The sequence below is a fragment of the Trichechus manatus genome, unplaced genomic scaffold, assembly GCF_000243295.1.
Source record: "Trichechus manatus latirostris isolate Lorelei unplaced genomic scaffold, TriManLat1.0 scaffold00025, whole genome shotgun sequence".
Taxonomy (NCBI): Eukaryota; Metazoa; Chordata; class Mammalia; order Sirenia; family Trichechidae; genus Trichechus; species Trichechus manatus.
In genome coordinates, this window is record NW_004443961.1 from 14,456,446 (window position 1) to 14,458,977 (window position 2,532).

Sequence of the window (2,532 nt, forward strand, 5' to 3'; positions counted from 1 at the left end):
CTATGGAAGTGTGGTTTTAAGGAGACAAAGACCTTAGTTTCAATTTGGGGTTAGCTAACTGAGAGATTCAAATCATAAATATAGTGCTGTTATTGCTATATTCACAGGATTCCTGATAATTCAAAGTGATTGACCCAGGTAATTAGAGCCAGGAGCATCTTTTAATGTAGGTAAACAGAATGGTTGTTAGGAAGACTTCAAAAATTCTTAAATATGAAAGTATTTTAATATTTATTCATTAATAATGAATCTATTAAAATATGTCAATGCCTTGGATTAATGAGATTTTTTTTTAACATTTCCAAATAAATGTTAAACATTGAGAGGTGAATTTCCAACTTTTATATAAAAGAAAATCAGACTGGGCTAGTCATTTCATTGCTATAATTTAAACTATGTGGAATTAGGGACAACGAGCAGGATTTGACGGCTGGAAGGGAAAGTGAGATGAGAATTTTTCCTTTGAAACCACCTTTCTAAATTTGATTAAAGAATTCCAAGCCATCTTCATCATGATTAAAATGAAAAAATACAAACTTGTTATATTTTGGTGCTTCAGAACCATTTTTATAACAGAATCATTTAACATTATACTTGCCAAAAACAAAATGAGAGAGGGGAAATGGAGAAATCTTTTGATCTCTAAATGAAATGTCTTTAGAGTGACAGAGAATAGCAAATTGACACCAAGTTTTATTTTTTCCTGGGCAAGTCAAGACATTTCAGCAACAATTTAACTTTGGCAAAAAAAAAAGTAATAAATTCCCTTACTAAAAAGGCCAGCCCCACAGTCACAGATGGGCCATATGGTCATTAAGGAATATGAAGGTAAAGCAAGCTTTGAAAATGTGGTCTACGGTGCTTTTACACACTCCCCAAACTGCTGCCAAAATGACGTGCTCTTGAACAGTTAAGAGTTAGGGAGGCAATTTCACCAGAATAGGTGATGAAATGCCCATCTCTTTCCATGTTGTTATGTTGTTAGGTACCATCAAGTCAGTTCCAACTCATAGCAACCCCATGTACAACAGAACGAAACACTGTCTGGTCCTGCATCATCCTCACAATCGTTATGCTTAAGCCCACTGTTGTGGCCACTGTGTCAATCCATTTCATTGAGGGTCTTCCTCTTTTTCACTGACTCTCTACTTTACCAAGCATGATGTCCTTCTCCAGGGACTGGTCCCTCCTGACAATATGTCCAAAGCATGTGAGATGTAGTCTTGCCATCCTTGCTTCTAAGGAGCATTCTGGTTGCACTTCTTCCAAGACAGATTTGTTCATTCTTTTGACAATCTATTGTATATTCAATATTCTTCTCCAACACCAAAATTCATAGACATCAATTCTTTTTCGGTCTTCCTTATTCATTGTCTAGCTTTCACATGCACAGGAGGTGACTGAAAACACCATGGCTTGGGTCAGGCGCACCTTAGTCTTCAAGGTGACTTCTTTGCTTTTCAACCCTACTTTGAAGAGGTCTTTTGCAGCAGATATGCCCAGTGTAATGCATCTTTTGATTTCTTGACTGCTGCTTCCATGGGTGTTGATTGTGGATCCAAGTAAAACGAAATCCTTGACAACTTCAATCTTTTCCCTATTAGACTCCTGCAAAGAAAGCTATACTTTGCCTTTGGTATTTTTCGGGCATCAATGAGTTTATCTCTACAGTAAAAAGAAGTTATGTATGTTAGAGAGTGGGGCATCCGGCTTTAGAGAGGGAACCTTGGTATCACAAGCAACCAGAGACGGAACGCAAAATTGGTGATGTTGAGAAGGGCAAGAAGATTTTTGTTTAGAAGTGTACCCAAAGCCACATCATGGAAAGTGGAGGCCTGCAAAAGACTGGGCCAAATCTGTATGGTCTGTTTGGGCAGAAGACCATTCAGGCCCCTAGATTCTCTCGCATCAATACCAACAAGAGTAAAGGCATCACCTGGGGGAGAGGAGACACTGAAGAAGTACCTGGAGAATTCCAAGAAGTATATCCCTAGAACAAAAATGATCTTCATTTGCAACAGAAGACTGAAACAGGAGACTCGGTAGCTTAGCTCAAAAAAGTTACTAATGAGTAATAGTTGTCCACTGCCTTATTCATTACAAAACAGGAATTTCTCATAATTTTTTTATGTGTACCATATTTAAATTGATTTCACACACCAGAATTCATATCATGAATTTTGTTGTTGTTGTTAGGTGCCGTTGTGTCATTTTGAAGGATAGTGACCCTATGTGACAAAGTAGAATTGCCCCATAGGGTTTTCCTGACTGTTATCTTTACAAGAGCAGACCATCAGGTGTTTCTCCCATGGAACCGCTGGGTGGGTTCGAATCGCTAACCTTTTGGTTAGTAGCCAAGTGCTTAACCATTGCACCACCAAGGCTCCTTCATATCATGAATGGCTGATAGAAATTTTTTTGTTGGACTACGATGAATTTTAAAAGATTAGCTTCAGTTAAATGAATATGATCAAACTTTCTGGATTTTGTTAGTAATTCTGGTTCAGCAAGTGTTATCACTGCTTCCCTGCC

The 2,532-nt window shown here is 38.0% G+C and overlaps 1 pseudogene; it reads left to right on the plus strand.

Annotated features, from left to right (window-relative positions):
* Positions 1–806: 806 nt before the first annotated feature.
* On the plus strand, positions 807–2,075 carry LOC111820055 (cytochrome c pseudogene; annotated as a pseudogene).
* Positions 2,076–2,532: the final 457 nt, after the last annotated feature.